Here is a 15,228-nt window from a genome sequence, read left to right on the forward strand (position 1 = left end):
TTTCACCCAGGTCAATCATTCTTGCCTCCCCACCCAGAGTTCAAACTTCTGATAAAATATTCAGTTTTAGCTCAAATACTTCCAATGTCCTGGCTGCTCCCATTTGGGGGACCACTGGGATGGCAGAGCTTGAGAGGATTAAGACTTGGGGGATTAAGAAATGGAGCCAGGTTGCAGTGGCCCTGGGAAGAAAAGAGAGCAGAGGGAGTGGATGTGGGAGGAATCTGGGCTTCTGCAGTAGAAAAGGAAGTGGATTACGAAAGTGTTCCAGAATATGGGTGTTCCCAATGCCCGAGGAACAATGGGTAGGTAGAGACACAGGCCTCAGGATCCCAGGTCGGCGGTGTGGCTGCCAGGATGCCCTCGTGTTTTCCAGCCTGGAATATGGGTAGCCCAAGGCCTCTTTCTAGTTTCCTCCGCACCCCTGCAGAGACACAGTGAGGTTCATGTGGCCAAGCGCTCCAAGAAGCAGTGCAGCTATGACTTTACAGGGGAGGTGATGCCAGCAAAGGCATGACACCCTCCATGGGGGCAAAGGTTGCCAGGACAACCTCTGCAAGGACAACGTCTCCCACAGCCAGGGTCTGAAGGGGATAAAAGAAGCTCTCTGAGGGGTAAGAGTGATGTGCCTGGGAAAAGAAGTGTGGTGTATGCTAGGCCAGTGCCCCCGAACCCCCAGCACTGGGGCTACTGTGGTACATGGGAAATCCACCCGCCAACTTGGCTGCAAGATGCCCAACCCTTTTCAGCTCCCCCAACCACTGAGCCACTGCCTCAGAAAGAGCTTCAGGTCTTTTGAGCGCACCCAGGCGAGTGGGGAAGACAAAGGGTAAATGAGTCCCTTCTTCCAATGAGACCCAGAAAAGTAGCAAGGGGTCTGTTAGTCCTAGAATGGCAGAGGTGGGATGGGATCTGAGGTCCTGCATCCTCAGCTCTCTATCAGTGTTTGTCAGAGATACAGTGACATCCCCGTGCCTGCAACTCAATGAGGCACCATATAAATAATACAAAGGGCAGGGAGAGGTTGAAGATGCAAGAAAACACTTAAGTTCTTCTCTTTCTCTCTTCTCTCTTCATTGGAAGAAATATAAGATTTGGATCACAAAGACTGGAACAGACTTAAAGGGAGAAAGGACAGGACAGATTAAGTAGGGGTGAAATTTTAAGGCAATATGAGAATAAAAAAGAAACGTAAACATTCAGATAAGTAATAGGCAGCTCAGACAAGAGTGAAAAAGTGAAGAGGGGAAAATATTTGAAGAAGTAGTTCAGATCAGTTTCCCAGAATGAAAAGACTGACCTCACATTTAAAGGACTCGTAGAGCACCACAAAAGAGAATAAGGAAAACCTCACCTACATGTACTAAACTGAAATGTAAGAGCATGAAAAAAACAGAGAAATTCTAAAAGCCCACAGAAAGAAAGAAAGAAAGAGGCTATATGAAACAACAAGAATCAGCTTGATATCATCTTTGTTAACAGCAACAACGGATGCAAGATAACTGGAATCTTATTTTCGACATACTGATGGAAAAGAACTTAAAAATGTAGAATTTTATATCCAGCCAAACTATCATTCAAATAAGATGAGATGATGAATTTCCTCAGGCATACAAGTGCTTTGAAGATTTTGTAGAAAAGGTCACATTGAAAATAGTTTTGAAAAACTAAATAAAAAGTGAGGGAAATTCAAGAGATATTCCAAGAAATTCTTGAAGGAAAAATTACTTTATACCTTAGTAGAGTTGTTATCTTTACAAATTGATAAGACTAACAAGAAAAAATACATCCTTACAACTAAGAATTAAAAGTTAGTTAATGCCAATATTAATGGGTTGGCAGAAGATGGCAAGAACAAAAGATATGAGAGCATACTAAAGTTCTTGTCTTATTAGAAGATATTTGTAGATATCAAATTGGTTTAAAAGAAGCTCAAACCTAAGACCTGTCATTAGAAAACTTCTAGAAGAAAACAGGGGAAACACTCCAGGATGTTGGTCTAGGCAAAGAGTTTATGGTTAAGACCTCAAAAGCATAAGCAACAAAATCAAAAATAGACAAATGGGACTATATTAAACTAAAAAGCTTAGGTACTTCAAAGAAAACAACAAAGTGAAGAGACAACCTGTCTCTGATCATTTGAATATTGGCCAAACTTCACCTGATGAGGGGCTAACATCCAGAATATACAAGGAACTCAACTCAACAACAACAAAAATAATTCCATTAAAAACTGGGCCAAGAATCTGAAGAGACACTTCTGAAAAGAAGACACACGAATAGCCAACAGGTACATGAAAACATGCTCAGCATCACTAATCATCAGGGAAATGCAAATCAAACCCACAATGAGATATCATCTCATCCAAGTTAAAATGGCTATTATAAAAAAGTAGAGATGCTGGCAAAAATACGGAGAAAAGGGAACCCTGTATACTTAGTGGGAATGTAAATTAGTACAGCCATTACAGAAAACAGTATAGAAATGTCCCAAAAAAACTAAAAATAGAACTACCAAATGATCCAGCATTCCCACTACTGGATATTTATGCAAAGGAAAAGAAATCAGTATACCAAAGTACTGCCATGTTTACTGCTGTGCTTTCCACAATAGCAAAGATATAGAACTAAACTAAGTGTCCACCAATGGATGAATGAATAAAGAAAATGTGGTCTGCATACATAATAACATACTATTTGGCCATAAAAAAGAATACAATTTTGTCATTTGCAATAACATGAATGGAACTGGAAGTCATTAAGTGAAAAAAGGCAGGCACAGAAAGATAAGTGTCGCATGATCTCACTCAAATGTAGGAGCTAAAAATGTGGACCTCATGAAGCTAAAGAGTAGAATGATGGATACCAAAGGCTGGGAAGGACGTATGTGTTGCAGGGTGGGGTTGGGGGTGGGGGATGAAGAGAGGAAAGTCAATGAGTACAAACATACAATTACGTAGAAAGAGTAAGTTCTAATGTTTAATGGCATAGTAGGGTGACTATAGTTAACAATGTATTGTATATTTCAAAATAGCTAGAAAAGGCTTTGAAATGGTTCCATCACACATGCTTACTACTCGAAGTGATGGATATCCTACCCTAACCTGATCATTACCTACTCTATGCATGTACCATAATATCCCATGTGCCCCACAAATACGTACAAATCTTATGTATCAATAAAAAAGAAAAATTAAAAGAAAAGAAATAGACTGAGTGGGGCTGGTGGCCCTCCAACCTATATTGGCTTCAGCACTGACTTGACCCAGTGGTGTTACCTGCAAAGAGGTGCCCACGCAAAACTGCAAAGCCAGAGTGGTTTCCCAGTCCCTCTCCCTGGCCCTTTATGAGACTCCTCCTTCCATCTCCCTTGTGTGGCCCCATAGGGCTTGCTGGGGTCAGCACCCTGCTCAGGCCAGCCTGTAATGTCCAGAGTTTGTTCCCAAATCAGAACTAGCATTCCTTGACCATCTTCATCAATGATCTGAGGAAAGTTAAGTCACACTGAGGTTAAAAAGTCAACTGCATTTTAAGAGATTAGTAGCACAGATGAAAGGGACTAACAGGCCCCTTTCTGTGTGGGGAAGCTTGCCTTAATTACCTCATTCAATCCGCAGAACCACTATTAGAGAAGAAGAAATGCCTGCTATTAAGGGTTAAGTAACTTGCCCAAGGTCACCCACGTCTAAGTAGCAGAGGGGAGATTCAAATTCCATCTCTCTGGTTCCAAAGCCTATGTTCTTTCCAAATAAATTCCCGAAAGACAGAATGAGTGAGAGGACTCTCTTTTTCAGGACGGAAAGGCTCTTCATGTATCAGTGACTTCCGCTTCACAGTATTTTGCCTCCCGTAGCCCCCTACTTCGTCCGTAGTGAAATCAAGGCATGGGATTAGTGTTGCAGCCACATACCACTCTCTGGCACCCCAGGGAAATCTCTGTAACAGAGTCTTTACTTGGAAGAGGGGAACGTGGGTTGGCACAAGAAAAGCACAATCGCCAATCATGAATGTGCCAGCCCCAAGTGCTTGCTACATCTTGACTGGTACACAATTTCCTTTCCGGAGTGCCCACTTGAGATGCTTGCCAGCAGGTACCAATGAAACCAGGATAACTCACAACAGCTTCTGAGGGAAAATGGGAGGATTTAAATCAGTGTAGTACATTTAGTTGTTGCCATATGAATGTTCTTAAATCAAAATGCTAACTTTGAGATTATTTAGAATTAACTAATAATATATACTACCTTTGCCAAAGGTAACTTACCCCCAAGATAACTTATCCCTTGGGGGTAAAAATAACAAACGAATTAAATATAATGGCTGCATGCTTTTCATGAAATGAATTAGATTCTCAAAGTATAGGCAAAAAAATATAGTCATGGATAGACGAGAAAATTTAAAATGATGTAAAAAATTAAATATTCCATCTAAATCTAATTATGTTAATACAATAAAACTAAGTTGAAGGGATTTAGTGAGGGAAATGGAGTTCAGAATCTCATATAAGTTCACAGTTAAAACTCTAAGAAATATGTCACATTATTTACTGTTTTCAAATTTAATATATCTTCAGCTAACCATGATATTCAGAGAGAGGAATGTCATAGTTTTCTGAATTCCCTGGTTAATATTGTTAACCAGAAACCCTGCTTGAGTTCAATCCACCTTTTTGAAAATCTTTCAAAAATTTTTCTTTGTTTTCTTGTCCTAGTAAATACACTGTACTCACCAGAAATCTTTATTCCAGAACCTCAGAATTATTGTACCATGTTGTTTGTAGAAAGTCTATGAGATAGGGCTGAATTTGTAGCAACCCTGGAACACAGCCTGTTGCTTTTTAGATAAATGTCTGATAGGAATACACTGAGTTGTGAGTAAACTCTTCCAAGAAGAAATGTGGGAAGCAAAACCAAGGGATCTATTTGAAGTTTCAGTGAGTCCCATCTCAGTAAATCAAGGCCCCCTCAAGTTTTCCAATTCGATTAAATACACATTGTCTAAGCACCTACTTGACATGGAGGCTTAAAAAAATAGGTATAATCCTTGCACGTGAGCAGCTCAGAAACCAGGATAAACAAATAGCTGTCATTGAGTCTGTCACATAGAAGTATATCAAGTGCAGTCAGGATAAGTATTAAATTGGATGAAGGATTAAGAAGGAAGAATGGGAAAGAGCATTAGGGCAGATGGCACTTGGATTGGTCTAGAAAACGTGTAAGAGATTTCTGGACAGAGCAAAGGGGGAGAGGCCATTCTGGACGAAGGTAATAATACTGATAAAGACATCTAGATAGAGGTATCTAGATGGCACTTACAGAAGTAGTAATTTATCCAACCATGTAGACCAGAGTGTGTGGTGTGAGAAGCAGACAGGATGGCTGTGATGCCAGAAATGGGGACTGGAATGAGTTAGTGAAAAGCTGGATATTTCATGCTAATGCAGCTTGTCTGAATTTAGTGAGCACTGGCAAGCTATCAATAGCTTTCATGCCCGAGAATGGGGAGAGTCAATTTGTGTTTGGGAAGGTCATTCTGATAAGAGTGTGGTAGATGGCTTGGGTGGGGCAAGACTGGAGACCAAAAGATGTATTGGGTTACGGCAAGTGGCTGTTTAGAGATTATGAGCATCTGGACTAGGGCTGCGGCAGCAAGGATGGAAGGGAAGAGAGAGATCAGGGCACCTTTTTGAAGTAAGATCAAAAGGACTTACCAATTGCCTGATTTAGATGGCAGGGAGTCCAAGTGGGTAGATGGATAGTTTTACTTCCATAAAATAAGGAAGACAGAGGATGAAGAGGCTTAGAAATGAGATCATTAATTTGAATTTGCACTAGATAAATCTGAGGTGCCCAGAGCGTGTTTAAATGGAGATCTCTAGGAGGGAGTTCAATCATGAATCCCAAAAAGAGCATCTTAATGCCACACTTAATGACTCAGACAAGTTTAATGGCCATGTAATACTAAATAATACAAATATTCAACATATGCAATATGCAAATAAACACTGAGAGACCACAAAACCCATTTGTCACTCCCAACTGAGAAGTTTGAAGATGTATGTGGTGCTTTGTTTGTGATCCAGGCCTGATTCCCCACTATCTCAAGGCTCTACTGAACCCCTCTTAACTTTACCCGAGCAGAACCCCATGAAACAGCTGCCTTTGCTGCTTTTGCTGGCTCCAATTGATCTCCCAGTTGAGGCTCAAACTTGTTGATTCCTTAACAAGAAAATCATGGTGACCCAGTTATGTGTTCTGTTTAGTGGATTTCATCTTTCTCTGTCTATTTTCAGGTGCTGACTATGTGCAGCTCCCCAGTCAGTTCTTCAAGGCCTGCAGATGCCCAGCCTCTAACCAACTCTGCTTCTTTCTACAGCGCATTCTGTATTCACACCCATTAGACTCCATGGGCTATGGAAGTCATTCCCCTGTGTGTGTGTGCTGAGTTCAATCTCAGCTCCTTGCCTGGGTACAGCCCTCACTACCAGTGACCATGCAGATGTACTAGATTGTTTGCTGGCTTAAAAAAAATAGCAGCTTTCTTATCTGAGCATACAAAGGAGTTTTATCGTAAACATTTAAGCACCGTGTATAATCAAATTACCCATAAAAAAATAGGGAGCGTCTTTTCATTATTGCTGTGGTCCTGCTGTTAAATCGCTTTGAAATGAGGTGCAGTGAACGATGGGATTCCTTCAAGGATTCTGCCATAGCGGCCCCGGGATAGAGCACGTTGGAAAATTGATCCAGTGTAAAGCAACATTTGTTAGGAGATGGAGACTAGTGAAGCCAAGGACAGAAGATCACTGGCTGAATCACTTGTTTTCTTGTCATGACTCCAATTCAGTGGATTTCAATCCTGGCTGCAGATCAGAGTCACCTGGGCAGGTTTTGTTTTTCCCCAAAATACTGTGCCTGGGCTCACAGTCCCAGAAATTCAGTAGGACCCTCCCCACCCCCCACCCATGTGTACTTTTAGAAAAGGCATCATTCTGGTGCCTTTTACTCCTGACACATGAAACACTAGTAACCATAAACATGCTTTCATTTAGGCAACATGTGAATACCCAGAGTATACAGGAAGGAGCGGGGAATGCGGCCTGGATGGCATGGGATGGACTCTAGGAAGCACTGACACCTTTCAGAGACAACGCTCACTGCCTGAGGGGTTCCTGGGTGTTTCTGAAGCTGCAACTGGGATCAGGCCTTAGTTCATGTGCCTCAAGTACAATGTAGTCCTTCCCCCACCTCCCCATCTAAAAAATATCACCAAATCTACTCAGAGACACAAGTCCACCTGTAGGAGAAGAGGTGGAGGCACATATTCGCAACCCTGGGCTAACAAGGCCTAGGGGTCACTGTAGTGGGTCGGGAGCTGTGAATGTTGCAGGGAGGATTTAACCGGAATAACAAGGGGTGTTGTGTCCCTAGGGCTCTGTCCCTCTTTCCCCATCCAAAGTTCTGTCATGGAAATGATGAATGAAGGCATGGGACCTTTGCTGTCAAGCCCTCTTAGCTGGGGACAGTGACTCCCAGGGCCACCATCAGTGAGCATGCCTGGGACCCAGGGGAAGGGAAGCTGCTCTAGGACCTCGGCTCTGAGGACACACAGATCCTGCTCCCAGTGGTCCCAAGCCTCCAGTTCTGATCCCTATCTGTTGACAATCTGGACTCAGCACCACTGTTACAAAGAACCATCCCCTCCCTGGGCAGGGATGGTGATTCATGCCTATAATCCCAGTGCTGTGGGAGGCCAAGGTGGGTGGATCTTTTCAGGCCCGGAGTTCAAGACAAGCCTGGGCAACATAATGAGACCCTATCTTGAAAGAGAGAGAGAGAGAGAAAGTGAAAGAGAAAAAAGGAAGGGAGGGAGGGAGGAAGAAAGACAGACAGAAAGAAAGAGAGATAGGAGGGAGAGAGAGAGGGAAGGAAGGAAGGAGGGAGGGAGGGAGGGAGTGAGGAAGGAGGGAGGGAAGGAAGGAAGGAAGGAAGGAAGGAAGGAAGGAAGGAAGGAAGGTTGGTTTAAAAAGAAAAAGAAAACACAACCATCCTCTCCAACCAGCCCCACTGAAGTGGATCCTGCCCATCCAAACAGGATGAGGCAAAGTCCAGCAGACTTGAGCCGATAAGGTTCAAGGACAAGGCACAGGACGTAGAGTCATATTCCACAACATCCTCTCCGAAGCCTCTGGGCTAAAAGTTTTACATCTTGATATTATCCAACGATGTAAAACATCACTTCAACTTCCATGAAGGCCAAGTTGGCTCTGTGAGCTGCTATTTCTGCAAATTTCTCAAGCGGTTTCCTAGGGCCCTTTAAGGGAGCCAACAGCTTCTGCATGAGACCAGTCATCTCTTCATTAACCAGTTTAGATTCCCTTAAAGCCACTCGTAGGTTTTCTTTTGGGTTGTGTGCTTGTAGATAGCATCTAGAGGTTTGGGAAACTGGTTCTAAGTGGGACCATATAGTCCTCAGAGTTCGGTCCAGTCGAGAGAAGGGGCATAAGGGGAGGGAGTGAAGCCATTTAGAGTTAGAGAGGCTTAGAGAGTACTTGGCCCAGTCTTTCATTTCAGAACAGAGGAAACAGAAACTTAAAGAGGTTAAGTGTTTGTTCAGAATCACTTGAAATGTTGATAGCATAAACAGGGCGAGGACTTCAGGATCCTAACTGTCCACCCCAAGTTCCTTCTGGTTAATGCAGCACATGTGGTTTCCAAGGAAATCAGTCAACTCTTCAGCAGGAGGAGGCGAGGCTGCAGAGCAGAGGTTACTTACGGTGGTGCAGGCAGACACACCATCGTGGCCACAGGAAACGAGTGCTTCAAATGGGGCTGCTACAGGAACAAATAGCAAGGACACTGGCGTCAGAGGTGGCGTAGGACAACATGTCACAAAGTGACAAATGGATGGCCCATGCAGCCCGCGCTTTGGGAGCTGAGAAGAAGCAATCACTGGGCTTAGGTGGATGGAAGTTATCAGGTAAGTTTCGTCCTCCAGTTTGCAGGCATGAATGTGTCACGCTCACTTAGAGGTTTACGCTGCATTTTTACGTGATACTACCCAGGCAGCAGAATGGAATTTAATAAAAAATGAGAATCATAGTTGAAAAGGCTTGAGAGTATTTTGCATTTACAATTGCATTTCAGAAGTCTGATTTTTCTGTCTAACTGGATTGACACAAAAGCATATTGAGTTCTGTGAGTTCTGTTTACAGATTTGCATTAATGATGATTAATAATGTCTGCTATTTAAGTCAGATTTTGTGTAAGGAGTATGCAAAGAATGAGCTGTTGAGGCAGCAACATGATTTTGTTGTTTTTTTCACCACTGCACTTATCCATTCTTTAATTTTTTTTTAAATTATTTGAGACAAGGTCTCACTCTGTTGCACAGGCTGGAGTGCAGTGACATGATCACGATTCACTGCAGTCTCAACCTCCCAGGCTTGAGCAATCCGCCTGCCTCAGCCTCCAGAGTAGCTGGAACTACAGGCATGCACCACTATACCCACCTAATTTTTTTTAATTTTCTTGTAGAGATGAGGTCTCATTATGTTGTCCAGGATGACATTTATCCATTCTTAATCATCTCTTCATTTTTATACAAAGCCAAAGTTCACATTATTACTGGGGCAAAATTTTCCCCCAGTTTTCCCCCTAGTTAGCAATCAGTCCTTCCTTCCTTCCCTCCTTCCCTCCCTCCCTTCTTTCCCCCCAGTGAGAAGTCCTTCCATCCTTCCTTCCCTCCCTCCCTCCCGTCCCTCCTTCCCTTCCTTCTTTCCCCCCAGTTAGAAGTCCTTCCTTCCTTCCCTCCCTCCCTCCCGTCCCTCCCTTCCTTCCTTCTTTCCCCCCAGTGAGAAGTCCTTCCATCCTTCCTTCCCTCCCTCCCTCCCGTCCCTCCCTCCCTTCCTTCTTTCCCCCCAGTTAGAAGTCCTTCCTTCCTTCCCTTCCCTCCCTCCCTCCCGTCCCTCCCTTCCTTCCTTCTTTCCCCCCAGTGAGAAGTCCTTCCTTCCTTCCCTTCCCTCCCTCCCTCCCGTCCCTCCCTCCCTTCCTTCTTTCCCCCCAGTTAGAAGTCCTTCCTTCCTTCCTTCCCTCCCTCCCGTCCCTCCCTTCCTTCCTTCTTTCCCCCCCAGTGAGAAGTCCTTCCTTCCTTCCCTTCCCTCCCTCCCTCCCATCCCTCCCTTCCTTCCTTCTTTCCCCCAATGAGAAGTCCTTCCTTCCTTCCCTTCCTCCCTCCCATCCCTCCCTTCCTTCCTTCTTTCCCCCAATGAGAAGTCCTTCCTTCCTTCCCTTCCCTCCCTCCCTTCCTTCTTTCCCCCCAGTTAGAAGTCCTTCCTTCCTTCCTTCCCTCCCTCCCTTCCTTCCTTCTTTCCCCCCAGTGAGAAGTCCTTCCTTCCTTCCTTCCTTCCCTCCCTCCCTTCCTTCCTTCTTTCCCCCCAGTGAGAAGTCCTTCCTTCCTTCCTTCCTCTCCCTCCTTCTCTCTTTCTTCCTTTCTTTCACTCCTCTCCCCTCCCCTCCCCTTTCCTGTCCTTTTTTCTTTTTTTCTCTTTCCTTTTCTTTCTGAGATGGAGTCTTGCTCTGTCGCCTAGGCTGGAGTGCAGTGGCGTGATCTCAGCTCACTGCAACCTCCGCCTCCCAGGTTCCAACGATTCTCCTGCCTCAGCCTCTGGAATACGTGGGATTGCAGGCACGTGCCACCATGCCCAGCATATTTTTGTATTATTAGTAGAGATGGGGTTTCACCATGTTGGCCAGGCTGGTCTTGAACTCCTGACCTCAGGTGATCCACCTGCCTCAGCCTCCCAAAGTGCGGGGATTACAGGCGTGAGTCACCGCACCCAGCAGAAGAATTTCATTTTAACATGCAAACACCTCAACAAAGCCAACTGAGCCTACTTCTAAAAAGCCTCCCAGACGTATCCCTTCCTCTCCAGTCTTGCTGGCCACTGCCCTCTCCCAAATTCTCATATGCACTTAACATTCATTTTACAGCAGCAACCTCCTAACTGGTCTTTTTGCCTCCAGAAAAAAAAAACATATTAAGCAACTAAAACAATTAAATTCCAAAGGCCAACAGATTATATATTCTACACTGCATAGGTGCAAATTCTGTGCCATATATTCAAGGCCAGAGCAGAGTTTGAGGTTATAGCCTGGCAGAAATTTCAGAAATGGGTATTCCCCCAAGGAAGGTTTAAATTCTGCTGTTTGAAGTCCAGTAATTTTACCTGGCCTTCTTTTTATTCAGATGACCAACCAGCACTGGAGATGTACTAGCCCGTGTGCAAATTTTTGTCAATCCACCAAGCTTCCCACTTGTCATTAGAAATCCCACATGCTACAGAGAGAATGCGATTTGCAGATAACTCGAAAACATAAGAAACCCAAATACAAATCACTTAATCAGAGAAAACATTGCTCTCTTAAATTTAAACAAACAGTTTTTTTTAAAAGTCAGATGTACTTATTGTCATTTCCAGAATTACTCTTATAAGTATCTGGTTATCATAACCACAGAAAGACAGTTTATTAGTTTTAACTGCTGGATAAAAGCATGTAGCATTTTCAAGATTTCTGGTTTCACCCTTTTAACCCAAAGAGTAACTATAAATAGATGGTAAAGTCTGGGATTTCCACAGCTAAGTGCTGCTATAAATAGTTTTAAACATTTTCCCACTTCATGCTTTCAAAAAGAACATTCTCCACTTCCTTTCTTGGATAACCTCTGGGAATAAAGCGAATCACATTCAGAATTTTATTAAGGGAGTTTAACAAAACTATTTTAATGAACCATTTAGCAACTCTAAACATATCTCAGATGCTGAAAAAACTGAGAATGAAATGATTTAACAAATGTGTTAATTTAAATAGATATTTAAATTGAAATAGGTATTTTTGACAAATGCATTTAGAAATGCATTTCTAACCACCGAAGTGGTTACTAAAGGAAAGAAATATATTTCTTTCAACATTCCTTCCATGATAACATCTAGAAAAAGAGGTGTGAATTCATGCCTGTTGTCAGGTGTCCAGGCTGACTTCTTTCTCAGCGAATATTCATAAGACAGAGACACAAAGAGATACAAAGATCCTCAGTTCTTTGTGAAATCCCTGCCATGGAGCGCTTTCCCAAGGGACATGCCCGTGGCCGTCAAAGCGAAGCCAGCACTGTGCAGGACCGTCCCATCTCTATACAGCAGAAAGATTCCTAATGCCTGCCTTCTAGCAACCTCTGCTGGTAGTTATTTCTGACTGGGAAGAAAGTAGAATTAGCCAGTCTTCCCCATGGCAGTAAAATTAAGCAAAGAAAAAACAGCCACGAAAACAGGTTATATCAGTGAAACACATGTTTCTGTTTTATATTTTAATGAAAAGGGACAATGGAAGGATTATAAATGATTTTTAAAATATTCGTGTTTTCTAAAAAAAAAATAGCTATTTTTGAGCAGTTTTAGGTTTAAATATTGCACAAAAGGTATAGAGCGTTCTCATATATCCTGTCACCCTCAATTTTCCCTATTTTTAATATCTTGCAATAGTGTAGTACATTTGTTACAATTGATGAGCTAATACTGATATATTATTATTAATGAAACTCCACAGTTTACATTAGGGCTCACTCTTATGTTGTACATTCTATGGGTTTTGACAAATGTATAATGATAGGTATCCGCCATTATAATATCAACGGGAATTGATAGTTTCACTGCCCTAGAAATTCCCCGTGCTCCATCCATGCATCATCTTCACCACAACCCCTGGCAACCACTGATCCTTTTACTGTCTCCGTAGTATTCCAGAATGTCACATATCTGGAATTCTACAGTAGCAGCCTTTTCAGATTGTCTTCCTTTATTCAGTAATATGCATTTAAGTGTTTATCCATGTCTCTACATAGCTTGATAGCTCATTCATTTTTAGCACTGAATAATGCCCATTGTCTGGATGCACCGGAGTTTATTTACCTGTCACCTCTACTCAAGGATATCTTGGTTGTTTCCAAGTTTTGGCAATTATGAATAAGGCTACTATAAAGATCTATGTGCAGGTTTTTATGTTGACATGAGTTTTCAGCCCTTTGGGGTAAATGCCAAGGAGTATGATTTCTGGATCGTATGGTGAGAGTAGGTTTAGTTTTGTAAGAAACTGCCAAGCTGTGTTCCAAAGCGTCTGTGCCATTTTGCATTCCCACCAGCAATGAGTGACAGTTCCTGTTGCTCCACATCCTCACCAGCCTTTGGTGTTGTCCGTGTTCTGGTGTTAATTGCTTTAGTTTTTCAATATGTTTTTGTCTCCTAGGTATGTAGTGGTATCTCATGGCTGTTTTACTTTGCATTTCTCTCATGATATATGTTGTTGAGCATCTTTTCATGTGTTTATTGCCATCTGTATATTTTCTTTGGTTAGGTGTTAACATCTTTTGTCCTTTTCTTAATTGTTTGCCTTCCTATTATTGAGTTTTAAGTGTTTTGTATATATTTTGGATGTAAGTTTTTATCTTACCTATACTTTGCAAACATAGACTTTTTTCACCTAAATCCTGAATATAGTGGATATCCTAAAAACAATCCTTCTTCTTTCTTTCCTTCATTCATTTAGTCATTCCGTCAGCATTTGTTATGTAACCTACTACAAATACTAGGTGCCAAGAGTACAGGATAAAAGGATGGTCCTGACACTTAAGGAGCTCACCCTACGGTACGGAATGTTAAGAAAGTATAGATATGCTGCAAGAAGTATCACATAAACCTTGAGGACACTATGCTAAGTGAAGTAAGCCAGTCACAAAAAGACAAATACTGTATGATTCCACTCATGTAAGGAGCCTAGAGTAGTCAAATTCATAGACAGAAAGTAGAGCGGGGGTTATTAGGGGCTGTGGGGAGGTGGGAGTCAGGGGTTGTTGTTTAGTGGGTGCAGGGTATCAGTTTTGCAAGATGAAGGAGGTTGATGGTACAACAACATCAATGTGCTTAGTGCTACTGAACCGTACACTTAAAATTGGTTATGATAGTAAATTTTAAGTTATATGTACTTTGCCACAAAAATACATTAATTTAAAAACTAACTGTTACGCAGAAGTGTGGATAAATGGCACAGGAAAACAGGTACAGGAGAGATTAAACTTCTACAAGATGTATATAATCACATAGATCACTATATTAAATACGGCAAGAGCTTCAGGCCAATTTGTCTTTTATTCTTTAAAAGGTTTTTTGGGGCCGGGCACCGTGGCTCATGCCTGTTATCCCAGCACTTTGGGAGGCTAAGGCGGGTGGATCACGAGGTCAGGAGTTCGAGATCAGCCTGGCCAACATGGTGAAACCCCGTCTCTACTAAAAATACAAAAATTAGCTGGGCGTGGAGGCGTGTGCCTGTAATCTCAGCTACTTGGGAGGCTGACGCAGGAGAATCGCTTGAACCCAGGAGGCGGAGTTTGCAGTGAGCCGAGATCGTGCCATTGCATTCCAGCCTGGGTGACAGAGTGAGGCTCCGTCTCAAAATAAATAAATAAATAAAAATATAAATAAATAAATAAATAAATAAATGGTTTTTTGATATAAGTGCAAAAGATGAGACAAAGGGAATGTCACACTAGAACCTATACTAGGGACGGAAGTGGAATAAAAAGCAAAATGTATGCTTTGAAGATCTAAAATCTGAAAATTGAGCAAGCTTTCTTGCATCCAACATGACAGCAGAGGATCAGCTGAACAAATCCAAAAGAAAAAAGACAAGCCATTTGCTTAGCGGAGGAAAACTTATCCTAATTAAAAACAAAATCCCAACCTTGAAAGAGCCACAGATCTTATTGTGATCTTACTACCGTTATACCAACATTCATGTCATTAAAAGCAATTATCTGGAGCAATTATCCAACTATATACATATATATGGGCAAGAACTAGAAGAAACCAGAGAATTAAGAAAATAGTTTGACACCGATATATTCATCTAATATTATACTTAGTGTCTTCTGTGTGCCAAGCACAGTCCTGGGTGTCAGAGACACAGCAGTGAACAAAACAGATAAAACTCCTTGCCCTCATGTGGTTTATATGCTAATGTGGAAGACAGAAGATAAACTACATAGATAAGGGTGGTAGGTTGTCTTCAAAGATGACTGCCAACAATTCCTCTAATTGCTGCACACACTTGCCACTCTCCCCATCAAGAGGTGGAATCTATTTCCCTTTCATTTGTATCTGGTTGGCCCTGAGACTTGCTC

At 42.3% G+C, this 15,228-nt stretch overlaps 1 long non-coding RNA gene across 1 annotated transcript in view; it reads right to left on the reverse strand.

Annotated features, from left to right (window-relative positions):
- Positions 1-15,228, reverse strand: part of LOC129395841 (uncharacterized) — a 76,323-nt gene that overhangs the window by 38,135 nt on the left and 22,960 nt on the right. The gene's annotated exons all lie outside the window — the stretch shown is intronic.

The sequence above is a fragment of the Pan paniscus genome, chromosome 7, assembly GCF_029289425.2.
Source record: "Pan paniscus chromosome 7, NHGRI_mPanPan1-v2.0_pri, whole genome shotgun sequence".
Lineage (NCBI taxonomy): Eukaryota > Metazoa > Chordata > Mammalia > Primates > Hominidae > Pan > Pan paniscus.